Here is a 14,108-nt window from a genome sequence, read left to right on the forward strand (position 1 = left end):
TTGGGGATCCCATTCAATAATTGTGGCCCTTAAAGCTGGGTGTGTGTTACTAGGATAGGCAAGGGAAGTGTGAGAACAAGCAAGTTCACCATCTAAAGTAACCTGGGGCCAGGGAGGGGGAGCTAAGTGTTTTGGGGTGATCTGGCATGTCGTGTTGAGTGTATGCCAGTGGCCTATGGAGATTGTGTCTTTGGGGGTGTTTTGTTTGTATTTTGTTTGTTTGAAGGGAAAAGTGGGTATGGAGGAATTTAGGCTTCTAGTGAATAGCAGGACAAGTGGCCCAGGCAGAGAGAGGGTTACCATTAGCTAGGGGGTACCAGCGCTAACTCCTGGGTGCAGCTCCTAGTGCCTAGCCTGGCTAGAAGGGAACCCGCCCTCTGGGTGACAGGGGGGTGGGATTCCTGGGCCAGGGAGGGGTGGGCGGGCCGTGGGGCGGGGCGGGAAGCCGACTCTGGGGCTGCGGCTGCCGCGGGAGAGGCATCCACAGCGGCGGAGCGGGCGGCGGAGCAGGAGCGAGGCGGCGACAGCGGCTGCGACTCCGGTGAGCGTGGTGCGGACGCGGCTGGGGCGCGGCAGGGATCGCGGGCTGGGACTCGCAGGGAAAGGCGCTACGGAGGCGCAAGGGCCTCCCGGGCGCCGGATTTGGTGGGGGGGGGGGCGACTGTGGCTCTCCTCGCCTGGCTCGCGACGCCCTGCAGCCCCGGGCGAGGGAGGGAGGCAGCTAGCTCAGGACTCGGTCTTGAACTGTTCCTCTTGGTTCCCAGAGCACAGAGGTCTGTGCGTCCATTGCTCCCTCTTTCCAGGTCTCTCTCCTGATTTTCTTTCTTTTCCAGAAGAGTCCCTTCACCCTTCAACCACTCCCACCCCTATCGCCCCCCGCCCCTCCCCCGAACCTTCATCTCCAAAGCTATTCTTCAGGAGACCGCGATCTTCCTCCTCCCGGTTCCCCTGCGAGGGCCATGCCTCTGCTCCCCATATTTCTGTAGCCCCAAGCGTAGGTGAAGCCCGTCCTGGCCCCTGCACACCTGGACCCTTCTGCTGCCACCTGCCACAGAGGTGCTTAGCCAGCAGGCAAATTACTGTGCCTAGGACCTCCTCGCCTCCGCGGTATTCACTCCCCCTCATGCCAGAACTCCTAACTAGAGTCCAGCAGGAGGAGACTTTTCCAAGCTGGAGATTCGGGAACAATTTGACCCACTTCCCGAGGCTTTGATCTCAGGCCAGCCATGCTTTTTGGTAGACACACCTGTCTCGTTTGCCAGCTGAGAGACTGGCAAGAACACCTTTTGACCAAAATGTGCCAGCCTGTCCCCTATTCCTTGTCCAAGCTGTTAAACTTCTTGGCCTATGTCCCCAGAGAGGAGGTCTAGGGCATTTGCCATTTAAATCTGCTAAAGCTCCCACCCTCACCCCCAACCCACATCTCTGTGAAGATCCCCAGAATCCTGTCAGCCATTACTGGCAGAGGAAGGGTCCACTAATAGAACCCCCATTCTGAGTTTTGGGCAAGGTTTCTCCTCCTATGCGGGTGATTCCCTGCCTACTTTCTAGAGAACCCCAGGCTCATAGGGCTCCCCTGAAGCTTAGTGGTTTCCTTATAAGAAACTTTCCCTACTCCGACCAATCACCACCTCTTCCAGATTGCCCCAGGCTATCCGCACAGTGCTGAGTTCCCTGGGGCTCAGGGAAAGCTGGGTTAGGACCATGCAGTTTGAGAACCTGTGCAAAGCAGCAAGAGGAGGGTGGCTCCTAGCCAGGCCTCAGCTTTGGGAGGACCAGCCTGTTAGGACTGTTCCCAGTCAGACTGAATTTCACACACTGGTTGTGAGGGCTTCGTGTGAAGAGAGGAGGCAGACCAGGGGCTGTTTTCCTGCCTGTTTCTGACTGTCTTGTGTTGCTATGGTGACAGTTTTGCCTCTTCCTCCCCCTGACTCTTCTGGGAGCTGGTTTTTATTGGTCTGTTGTCCTGTCTTTTATGGCTCTAATTTCTTCTTTCTACTTGCTCTGAAATAAACAGTCATAAACATGGGCACTGGGCCCAGGCTGGGGGCTGGCAGAATTCACCTCCTGTGGGCCCCTAGCTCCTGTGAGAAGAGAATACTGAATAGGAAGGGGTAGGATAAACCTACCATGTGCCTTCTTGCTCTCAGCTTTGAGGAGGGGACAGTAGCATGCCAGGTGGGGTGCATGTTTGGTAGCATACTTCTGGGTCTGTCAAACACTTGTGATAGCTCACTGGAGAGCTAGTGTTCTAGGGGAAGGGCAGCCCCCATCTCTCACTTTGCAGTAACTGAGCTCAGAGCAAGTGAGCTGTTTCCCATGGGCTCCTGTTGATGTGAACACACAGTCAGTTCTCAGATTCGATCAATGAAGGGAAGTCACGGGGCTGAAACATGGGTCTCTCTGCCTCCCATCCTGCTGTGCTCCCAGATCCGTCTCCTAAAGGACTTCCCTGCACCAGGAAGTAATTTGAAAGGATTCCAGCCCCCCTAACCCTGCAACACATGCTGCCTCCCGTGCCCTTTGGACATCCTGAACCCCAAGTGCTGGGGACCCAAGTTGAGAGCAGAGTGAAGCCACTTGTGACTTCCTGTTTTTACTCAGCACTGAGAGGAATTCAGTTTGCTTTTGCTTCTGCTCCCAGGGCCTAGATGCGACCGACCGGATGACTCAAGGACAGAGAGCCAGCCCCGAGTAAGGAGTTCCCAGAGAGCTAACCCAGTCCATAGAATCTGTCACCCACTGTCCCCTGTTCGTGACAGTCTGCAGTGAAGCTGCTCCTCCCTTCCTGGTTATTCTTCTCTCCCTTGCATTCTCTCTCTCTCTCTCCCCACTTTGTATGGCAAAGTTCCGGCTTGTTGAATTAGAGCAACATGTACAGACACGGGTATCAACAGCCTCTCCATCAGCTGTTGACCCAGAGGAAGTCAGTTCACTCACATGGACCTCATTCTATCTTTCAGATAGAGGTGAAGCATCTTTATCTTTCCTGGTGGGTGTTGCTTCTTCTTTTAGAGTGAAATGGATTAGCCTACCTGCTATGTTTTGAATGGTTGGAAGGCTGAAAGACCTTTAGCACCTTGGGTTTTCTTGGAAGATCTTAGGTTAAAGAGATGGCTAAGCCACTGTTGGCAGGTTGAAAATTTTAGGATTTTTAAGTCATAATGGTTCAAGACTTGTGGTATTGTCTCAAGTTATTTTGCGGAGTATTCGTGGAATGCACACCTTTATTTATACACTTCATATTTATGTACCAGATACCGTGCAGGGATCTCAGAGACATGACACGCCCTTCTAAAAATGTGGTCTGGTGGAAAAGGGAGACCTGGGAATAGATTTTTGTCATGCATTCCCGTGACAAAGGGAAAGGTGGCGTGGAGTTCAGAGATGGCTCTTAGTCAGATCATCCCTTAGAGTTGATCAGGTAGCCTTGCTTTGTGACTGAAATACAACTAACCAACTACTGTCATCTTGGAAGGCCCTCGTTCAGTCTTCACAGAATTGAGTGATTATCAAAGAGAGACCCTCCTTCGGTTCTGGTGAGCATATATCACAAGGAGGCAGTCCTGATGGCCTCTGGGAGTTTTGGCTCATTCACAGTAGCCTCTGGTTCCCGCTTAACCTTGGTTAAAAATCCTCTCTATGGTGCCACAGGGTTTGCAAGACTAGGTCTTAAAGTGACTGGAAAGAGAGAAGATGATGGAATCCGGCATGAACTTAAGCTCTGTTGTAATGTTTTCTGACTGTGGGGTCCTGAAAGTCTACCTCAGCTCACTGAGCCTCCATTCTTGTGGCAGTAAAACTCCAAGACTTAACACTTGTCTTCTTCCAGATTAAATGGTCTTATGCATTTATAGGGCCTGGCATGGTGCCAGTCTCACAATAGACTTTCTCTTATTTACTTGCATTGATTAGAGAAGAGTTCTCCTGTTAAGGGGCTTCTGGGTCCTCTCAGAATCCCCAAGGGGGGCTCTCTGGATGAATCCTGGCCCTTGGAGATCCATTCATTATCTAGGAAGGTTAAAAATTGCCCGCAGTCAGACTCCTAGCTTTACTGGTTACTCTTCTGGTTATCTCTCACCAGGTAAGCCAGTTCCCCACCACCAGAATGAGTGCCAGTCTCTAACACCTTTTGAAACAGAAATGCACTTCCAGAGTTGCAGGAATGCAGTCCCCTCCCCCCATGAGAATCCTTTAAAATAAATGTTTGCTTAAAAAAGAAAATCCTGGACCCATTTAGCTGTCCCCCCCCCCCAATTTGTTTTTAAATTTATATTTATACATTTGCTTGTCTCTATTCTAGATTTAAAGAAATGGGGACAGGGAGGTAAAATCGCATCAGCTAGTAAGTGGCAGGGCCAGAATTTAAAATGAGGTCCTGCTTACTCGTTGTGCCATGGCATACACTCTTGTCATTTTCTTGGCTGGTATGTCGGAGAACCAAAATAAGTGTGTTTGGAGAATACAAGTGGATTTTAGTAAAGGAGGAACTGGTCACTGCTGTAGTAACTCAGACTCATAGTAAATATTTAGAGAGCTTATTAGGGTTTCACTCTTGGTGCAGTGTTAACAAGGCTTTCTGCATCTGGCTGCGGTATTTCTTTTTACAAGTGATGAATAGATGGGCACTCTGACATGTCCTAGTCAAGAAAGAATAGTTGATGAAATTCTAAGCGGTTTTTTCATTTTTATTTTTAATTTTTTTTTTTTTTGCACAAAGAATGGCTTGTTGGTTTATCAATAATATAACCCAAATCACTGGGCAGGCCAGGGTTTTATCATTGAACATGTGAATGGAAAATATCACAAGTGTTTCCATGATATGTAGACATAGTGACAAGAGATATAACAGCGTTGGAAGGGTTGATGACAGGCATTGGGTAGGGAGCTTTTCGAAGGTGTGGATTTAGTTGGCCAATACAGCTTGTGTCTAGGAAGGTGAGGGTGTGAAGTGGTGTGAGCATTCTTCCCTAGTGTTCCCTAGGTAAGGTAGAAGCCAGCATTTCCTTAAGAGTCCTGCTGCTTCGAGTGCTGAGGACAGGGACCACACTTCCCAGCAGTGTGCCTATCAGGTCCAGCTGAGCACTGCAGACAGATGTGGTGCTATTTGCAATTATCTCAGGGCCTGAGTCTGGTGTCTGCTTATTTAATGACTTCACTTTCTAATAAAAATTCTGTATGGCATAGATAATTAGATTTTTAAAATGAAACTGGGAAAGAGAGTGCCCCAAAGAGTTTAATTGCAGTTTTATGATGGATCAAGCATAAAAATGGGATCATTCATTTATATAACCAATGCTTACCCTGTGGGCTCTTTCCCGTGGTCTGTGCTGGGTTGAGATCCTAGTGATCAGTGTGGTATCACCCCTGCCCTCAAGTAGTCCCTACTCCAAATGTGAAGCGAAGGAGGAAGCGCCTACCTAGGCATGGCCAGAATCATAGAACAGCTAGCTAGAGGAGGAGGTAACACGACACAGCAGAGTCCATTCTCCTTTGCCATTCAAGGTATCATCTCAGGGCATCTCAGTTCCCTCTTGAATGCTAAAACAGCCTAACTTCCAGGTAAGCGAGGAGCAAGCCCCTGGGCTCCTGCTTCCCAGGATGTCTACAAAACAGGAAGAATTCGATGACTTGGAAGGACTTATCCATGTCTAGTCTGGTGGTGTTCAAAACCCTTTGGTTTATTTTACCCAGTGGTCAGTGAAAAAGGGTGTTTTGGAAGCTTTAGTGAGCCAGCTTGCTGAGAGATCTGAGGAGACTCAAGAGTACTTCCTGGGAATCCTTATAGAGACCTGCTCCCTACCAGGAAGGGAGCCATTTTCTGATTGAGCACCCCACACACACACACACACACACTCACACACACACACACTCCCACACACACACACTCCCACACACACACACTCCCAAATGGTTGAAAGTCAAAGCAGATGAGAGCAGAAGATGAAGGAAGGTCACAGGAGTGGAGCAGAGCTAATACCACATTCCATAACTTCCATTAAGGTGAGTGGAGTAGGGGCTGGTCTCACGCACTCACCACCTACAGTCACCTTCTGCTTTGAGTTGCTGTCCTTAAAACCTTTTCAGGGGGTGTGAGGGAGCTTGTGTTACTTTTTAAAAACTAAATTATAATGCACACGAGGAGCTATGAACAATATACTTATTGCAGGGCCTTCAATTCTTTCAAGGCCATGGGCAGTGAGGTCCTGGTCCACGCAGGAGCAGTGATGCAGCTAAATCCGTGTGAGCCAGAATGGGGAGGCAGCATTCCGTGGCAGGGCCATGGATGCGGAGTCAGACAGCACCATGGATCTTATGCCCACAGTCGACTCGCTCACGTGCAACCTGGGCTTTGACAAGTTGTCTCTCTTTTTTTTTTTTAAATTTAATTTAACATTTGAGTCTTCTGCTGCCTTTGGTGCTATGTGGGCAGCAGCAGTGATGGAACAATAGAAGATCTTGTCAGCAAGATAATACCAAGCATTTGAAAACCATCTGGGGCAAAGTTCTGAAGGACATGTGCAGCAGATATTAGCTCTGCCTTGTGGCTGGGGAAGCTGACATCCAGAGGTATTTTTAGGAACTTCCATAATGTTGCCTCACTAGGAAGATGGCCAAGATGGTGCTTGTTTCTATGCAAAATGCCTTGGAGAGCCATTTTCTCTCCATCACCCACTCTGTAAATAAGAGACCGCACATATGTGAGGAATGTGGTATTCATAGGCAAGTTTCTTCATAAAATACTCATCTCGAAAAGGTAGCAGTTCTGTGCTAGGCACCTCCACTCTTTAAAAACGGAACTAAACTGAAGCAAATCAAGCTTGCGTTTTAAGTTTTTCCCTGTAGCTGACCGATGTCTTTCGGGGTGTCCTTTGCTCTGACTACTTTGTCAAAGGATGCCATCTGATCGTAATGAGCTGACCCTGATCTCAGTCCCTCTGAGTGGTGGGTCCCTCCCAACTGAGGCAGGTGCTGTGCAAGGTCTTTTTCATACTCGTCCCTGGGACAGCTGGCGACCCAGGAAATACAATAGAACTATGTTCTCAGCTTACAGAATGACAGAGTCAGTTGTACAGGAATACCTTTGGTGTCTTTATCCTAGTTTGAGGGGGTTATGGATGGATGGGTGGTTGGATGGATGGATGGATGGATGGATGGATGGATGGATGGATGGATGGATGAGAGATATTACAATAGGAAAGATGCAGAGGAGAAAGAAGGAATGAAGGTAAAAAAGAGAAGAAGAGATAGATGAGTGTGAGGAGGAGAGGGAGAGGGAAAGAGGGAGGGAGTGTGATATATGTACATCTATCTCTATAGAGAGACAGAGACAGATAGACAGAGACAGAGACAGACAGACAGACAGACAGACAGACAGACAGACAGACAGACAGACAGACTCACTCCATGATTCTGAAATCTAGAGTAATGACATGTACCTGAGAGTCTGAGCTTCTTTGAAGCAAACAGATGAGTTGGAATCTTTGCATTTCCCTTGGTCAAATGCCTGGAGCTTGTGAAGTTTTCCTGTTTGTACATGGTAGGTGATGATGTTTGTGTATCGTGGGTAGTATGGGGGTTAGCATGGGGGTAACATGGGGGGGGTAGTATGATTAAATATTTACCAGGTACTCTTTTTGCTTGGGTTTTAAATAGAATCGGTTTGAAAAGTTTGGGCCACCCTTGTGGGTTCCTCTTTGGTGTTCTGATGAGAGCTGCCACAAAAGTTCCCCCTTTCCTTTGACAACCCATCTCTGAATCTCCCCCTGAAAAGTCCCATCCTACAGGCTCCCCGTCACTAGCCTGTGAGCTGTCGCTCCATAGCACACACATAAAACAACCTTCCTATAGTATTGCTGGGTCCTAACAAGGAAAACCAACCATCAGTCTATGTGTGTTTGTTATCAATCTCCTTGCTCATTTCCTTATTTTTTCAAAAATGTTTTTCCCCTATTGTGTTGAGATTTCAAACCTGGGCTCTTAAATATCTCCCTAAGAAATAAATCAGGTCAAAAGCAATCTTCTGACATATCCACATCTTCTTATTGTTGAGTCCAAAATTCGAAAAAAGCTCTATCACTATTTTGGAAGTAAAAGCTTGCCCAATTTTATGGGAGGCTATTTATGACTCTTATATGTCTCATTTGGGATAAATGACATTTTCAGCAGATGGATGAGTGCTTCAGACCCTCCTGGGGGAGCACATAAGAGGTGAGTATGCACTTTGTTCCTTTCTGAAGTATAGAGAACACTGAATTTAGCAGCACATCAGGTCTGAGAAAATCATTCCCGTGTGGACAGATGATGAGCTTTTGTTGAAAATGTCTACAGGAGCTCAGAGTATCCCAAGGGTTAGGAAAAAAACAGCAACAGGTTTTATCTCTGGAGAGAGGATGGCTCCCTGGCTATGCTATTGGCATGTCATGTGGGAAGACGGACCTCTAGGAATAGGGAACCTCAATTGAGAAAATGCCTCAATTAGATTTGCAGGTAGGCAAATCTGTAGGACATTTCCCAGATTAATGATTGACGTGGGAAGGCCTACTTCCTGTGTGCAGTGCCACCCCAGGGCAGGTGGTTCTGAGTGGTCCAAGAGGGCAGGCTGAACAGCCTAGCAAGCCATGTTCCTCTGTACTTTCTGCTCCAGTTCCTGACTCTGTGTTCTTGCCTTGAGTCTCTGCCCCTGACTTCCCTCAGTGAGTGGCTCTGATTGGGAACCCTTTCCTCCTCATAGCAGGTAGTGCCCATAGTTGCTTTAGGCCATGGTGTTTATTGCAGCAATAGAAAGCAAACTAGAACAGATGGACTATGGTCACATAGTTCACTCCATCCTAATCAGAAGTCCCAAAGGCCACTCTCCTACTTTTTCACTTTAGAATGCATTATGTGAGCCCATTGTTAAGAGCAGAGCAGAACCAATGACTTGTTCCAACATGGCTTCCAAAAGTTTCAAAAGGACAAAGCAGTTTTCCAAGCAGAAGTTTCTTAGAAGTAGAAAGGAGTGGGAATTTTGTTGTTGGTGGTGGCTTTTTTTTTTTTTTAACCAAGTGTGGCATTAGGGGAAGACTGAAGGGACTTTTTCTGTCTGACTCATCATCATTGTGAGGAGGAACCAGGCTTGAAGAGGGAGCATGGGGAAGTGAGAAGCCCCAAGCGGAGCGTGAGAAGGTCTTGGCTCTCAGTTAGGGCTTGCTCTTGACTTACTGAGTGACCTTGGACTCATTACTTCCTTTCTCTCTTCCTAGGAGCCAAGTTTAAGTAAATGCCCTTTATCTTTCTTTGAGCTTGGGTCTGGATGCCAAGGCCCCAAAGGACAGGAATAAGAATGAGCAGGGAGACACAGTAATTGCCTTCTAGTGGCCTCTTCCTATGGCTTCTGTTCAGCCCATGCAGACTCAGACACAAGAAGGCCTCTCAGAGCTTCACTTCTTTCTCAGTTATGATCTTTCCTTTAGTTGTTGCTTTCCTGATGCAGTTTGCCCCCAGAACATTCATCGTCATTCCTAGGGATAGTACTTGTTGGCTGATGGACTGACCAAGAAGAAGGTGACCACAGCCCCAATATGGTCATTGTTAATGGTTGCATGGCTCTCTATAATAACAAACTGAGCACACACTGGGGCCTGTGGTGGCAAAGAAAGCTGGAATAGTTCCCTCTTGGGGAGTAGAGGGCCAGGGTTAGGTCTGCTGAGGAAAATGAAAGGGTGCAGAGTCCAGTGTTAAAGTCCACATGTTGTGGATCCGGTACTTAAATAGGGACATTTAGGCAAAGAGCTTATATAACCAATGCCCAAGTGACCCTTGACCCTTTCTGTCTCCTTCTCTTTTGAGTTTATGCTTAGTGTGTGTCATCATTCTGACTTTTCCCTGTTGGAAGCTGACTTATTCCAGGATCCATTAGGTATGACAAGTTGTAGTTCGACATTCTTTTGGGATCATCTGGAGGAGATTCTCCCTCAGCCAGAACTGTGACAAGATCAGTGCCTTTAACCTAACAGGCAGTTTCCACAGTGTGGGGTCTGGGACCTTCAAAGCCTTTGACTGATGCAGACTATTTGAGTTCATGGAACTATAAATAAGGCCTACCTCAGAGCACCACTCTAAAGTATTGGACTTTATCCGTTCCAGAAGCTTCTCTGTGTATGTGTGTGTTCTCAGATAGAAGTTTATTTATTATTTACTTATTTAGTATGAGTGTGTTTCTCATATACAAGTTTATTTATTATTTACTTATTTGGTATGAGCCAAAGTATATTACTCATATACAAGTCTATTTATTATTTAGTGTGTGTGTGTGTGTGTGTGTGTGTGTGTGTTGTGTACATGCATGTTTGCATATACATGCAGGCTCACCTGCCAGGGTGTGGAAGTTTAGGGGAACCTGTGGGAATTCATTCTCTCTCTTCACCATATAGGTTCCAGGGATCAACCTTAGGCCATTTGGCTGAGCAGCAAGAGCCTTAACCCACTGAACACACTCACCATGCCTGTTGTGTTCATATAGTAGGGCATATGTGGGAGGTGTGTAAGTGTGTAGAAAGTGTGTGCTTGAGAGTAGACCAAGTATGTATAGAGCGAGTATGTGTATACTGTAATGTGCATGTACATAGTTTGGGAGTGTTTGCATGTAATCCGCATGGTTTGTGTGAGACAGTATATTGTTTTGCTGCATGCTTTGAGTGTGTGCAAACTGTGAGTGTGCATGCCCTATAATAGGTGTGTGAATGCATGAGAAGGAAGAGATGAATGTGCTTCATGGATGTGCTTTGTGTGTGCTGGGTGTGAACCAGCGTGCATATTGGGTTGTGTGTGGAGTGCCCATATTGGGAGAGGGGGGCATTTGTGTGTTCTTTCAGATCTAGGGCAGTGTTGTTTCATGCAGGGCTCCACCACCAGGTTTTATAGACATGGCCTTGGCTCAGGCCAATCCTTGCCTTTGTGTGGCTCATGAAAGAAACTGGCTTCTCAAGAGCTCCTTTAGCTGAAGCTGAGGGACCTTCTGGGACATTTTAGGCACCAGTGACCACAGGAAAACGCAAAGCTGAAACTAAGTGGCAGTGTGCAGGTGAATCGTGTCTCTTAGGGAATCATGTTTAAGCCTTCTGCTTCAGCGACAGACCCTTGTCAAAATTCATTCTTGTATATATAAAATACATATCTATTTAATTCAAAGCATTTGACTGTGGCTTTGGAAAAAAAAAGAAAGAAAGAAACTTGAATACGGGTTTCAAAAGTATAGGAGACTAAACATATATTTCATTTTGCTTAACATGGTCCGTTGCTAGAAGTGGGAAAAATGGGGAAAGAGGAGAAGTTGTTGAGTTGCCTCTGCCCTATGGAGCTAGGACTTGCTCTGTCTTTGCTTCCTGTGTCTTCTCACAGGTCAGACCAGCTGGGAGCGGGACGTAGCAGAGTGTGGGACTAGCTGTGAAAGAGGGGACAGAAGCAAGGATAAGCCAGAGCTGCACAGTTCTGCTTCCTGAGCTGACGGGCGATCCGGGAGAGGCTGTGGGCACAGGAAAGCTTCCGTGGATCTTGACCCTGATCCTTGAGACTGGTTCTACAACCGATCTGGCCCAGCCTGGGAGGTCTGCTTTCCTTCCTGAGCCTCACCTCTTCCACCTCCAATGAGAGAGTTTAATCGGGTGTCTCTTGGAGCTGGCCTGGGAGACAGACCTGATCCTGCACACCAGTCCCAGAGGCTTTTGAGGCAGGTGGGTGGGAGGCAGATCTGGTTTTAGCCCAAGGTTATTGTGTAGAGCCTCACTGTGCAAGATGGAAATTGGGGTTCCCTCTAAATGTGAATGTGGGGATGAATATGAATATACCAGTAAAGGTACCAGATTACATACATAGCTCTTGCTTGCTCCCCACTTGAACCCTCTGTGTTCTGGAACCCTTCCCTGGACTCCCCTTCCCTCTTCTCTACTCCCCACTCTTCTCTTTTCCTCTTCCCTTTCTTATCCACAGTGTACTTACTGGAACTTACTAATAAGGTAGTGAGTTTTGCAAATTTTTCTGTCAGACCTCAAATTCAACAGCTAGTTTGAATAGCTCGTATAAACTAAGACACCTACAGTATGCTGCCTATCACATGTGATATATGTGAGGGTCTTCTTTTTTCTAATCAATAATTTTTAGGTTACCTAAACCCAAGTTGACCTCTAAGTTTTCAAAGAATTCTCAAATCTTCTATTGTATTAATTAAAATGAGTTATGTTCTTCAGCAAATGCTTAGCCGTTAATAATGATCATTAATTATCTTGCTGACAGTCTTTTGTATATACTTCCCAGCCAACAGATACTGGCAAGGCACATATTTATTCCTCCTTCAAGACATGGTGACTAAGAATGCATTTTTCCCTGAAATTGTATGAAGATATAGGACTAAAGTAGGCAGCATAAATGGGGTGCAGTCTGTCTGTCTTTGAACAGTGTCTGCATTCCCACACCACACACCCCATGATGGTTCTAGGTTACACGTTTTGTTTGTTTGTTTTCTTTTTTTTTTTTCTTTCAGGAGAAGACATTATCACTTTCTGTCCATAACTAGTCTCTTAAGCGTCAGAAAAATACAACCGCAGATTGATTTCTTTGCCTTTTTCCCAAATGGAGTTTCATGCCCCCTCCTGACCCTAATGTATGCAAATTTCATGCAAATAGTATCTTCTGTTTGCCACGTGCTTCCAAAGTGCCAGACGCTGCTCTGGAAACTTTCATTGTGTCAAGTAACAGGAGAGGATGCTTGCTATATAGGAGCAAAGCTTAGATGCAGTGTTGCCCTTATTCCCCCTAAAGTCAGACTGCATAGGAAATGTGTGGCCTGCTTTCTGCAGGAGCCATTCACAGAGCACAGTTCAGAGAATAGTTGGTATTTTGCCCTGTTCTGGAGTTTAGACATCCTTATTACTGCCTGGGATCAGGTCCTGGTGACTCTTTAGCTCCCACCATCACTGTACTGGGCTTCCCCAGATTCTTTCTGTGGTTAAAACTCAGGCCCCTGACTGTGGAGAAAGACATGCTTCCTTTTGGTCTCTCTCATGTTACATCAGCCCACACTGTGGTTGGCATGATTTTTACTGTTGGAAAAATCCTTTTTTTAGTTTTATGGCTCAAATAGACTTGCATATATTTTGTATTAGCTTCATATTACAAGAGAAAGAGATGGAATATGGTTTGCCCCAATTCACACATGAGTTGCATCCCCTTTCCAAGGTGCTGTCTGTACTTCAACAGATCCTTAGGGACTCATTTCCAACAGACCCTTCCTCTTTTTCCCTACCAAATCGATTCATCCATCCACTTGTTTAATGGGTATTCTTTGAGTATCTATAATCAGGTACTTTCAGGGCGGGGAGGCAGTTAACCAGTGACCTAGGCAGATAAAACTCCCTGGCTTCACAGATTTGATTATATTCCGATGGAGAAAGATGGGTCATGACACATGAGCAAGTAAAATACGATAGGAAAATACCATGAAGTAAAGTGACTCTCAGATGATCCTGGAGCAGTGGTTCTCATCCTTCGACCCTTTACAGTGCTTTATGTGGTGGTGATCCCAAACCATTAACGTCACTTTCGTTGCTTGCTTCATAATCACAATGTTGCTACTGTTGTGAATCATAATGTAAACGTCTGATATGCAACCCCTGTGAAAAAGAATCATTTGTCCCCAAAGGGGTCACGACCCACAGGTTGAGAATCACTGGTGTAGAGGGTGAGGCTTATCTGAGAGGAAGTGTAGTCACTATTTCGAGCAAGATGGTCAGGGAAGGCCTCACCAGAAGGAAGTGAGAAAGTGAGTCTCCTGTGGATAGTCAGGGGAAACCATTGTCTGTGATAAAGCTCAGCGAACACCCAAGCAGGGAGAAGTGTCCCTGGCCAGATAGTAAGCACAACTGGTGGGTTCAGGTGATGAGGCTGCCGGCCAGCCTGGGATTTCAGTACCTCCTGCCTCCCTTTGCCTGAGACTGTAGATTTCTTATTTGGTGTTAACTGGTTTGTCTGACAGTAGACGGTGCACCCAGAAGGCAAGCCTGGGCTGGTTTGTAACCACATCTCTAGCTCACTCCTGGAGACCTGGGGCAAGAGGAGAGTTTTCTGGTCTC

General features: G+C 46.6%; 1 protein-coding gene across 1 annotated transcript in view; it reads left to right on the top strand.

The window, feature by feature from the left end:
* The first annotated feature begins 479 nt into the window (after positions 1-479).
* Positions 480-14,108, top strand: part of Fam49a (family with sequence similarity 49 member A) — a 107,107-nt gene continuing 93,478 nt past the window's right edge. Inside the window, exon 1 of the mRNA XM_021202082.2 lies at positions 480-541. The gene's annotated coding sequence lies outside the window, so the exon portion shown is untranslated. The remainder of the gene's footprint in view (positions 542-14,108) is intronic.

Source organism: Mus pahari, chromosome 7 (genome assembly GCF_900095145.1).
Source record: "Mus pahari chromosome 7, PAHARI_EIJ_v1.1, whole genome shotgun sequence".
NCBI lineage: Eukaryota > Metazoa > Chordata > Mammalia > Rodentia > Muridae > Mus > Mus pahari.